Genomic DNA, 200 nt, shown 5'->3' on the forward strand with positions numbered 1-200 from the left:
AGGGTGAGGAAAAGAATAACAATATATATCTTTGCTGTTTTCGATTATAATTTTTTTTTTTTTACTGCCTACTTCCTAGTACATAGCTGATAACACTTCAGGAAATGAATGTCTGACTCTCTTATCTTGCATTGTGGATTTCCCACACTAATATTAAAAAGACTGATATGTTCAACTACCAAAAAAAAAAAAAAAGATTT

The 200-nt window shown here is 29.0% G+C and overlaps 1 protein-coding gene across 3 annotated transcripts in view; it reads right to left on the reverse strand.

The window, feature by feature from the left end:
• The window catches only part of LOC119592992 (sulfide:quinone oxidoreductase, mitochondrial-like), an 8583-nt gene that overhangs the window by 5986 nt on the left and 2397 nt on the right, over positions 1 to 200 (reverse strand). The gene's annotated exons all lie outside the window — the stretch shown is intronic.

This window comes from Penaeus monodon, chromosome 31 (assembly GCF_015228065.2).
Source record: "Penaeus monodon isolate SGIC_2016 chromosome 31, NSTDA_Pmon_1, whole genome shotgun sequence".
NCBI lineage: Eukaryota > Metazoa > Arthropoda > Malacostraca > Decapoda > Penaeidae > Penaeus > Penaeus monodon.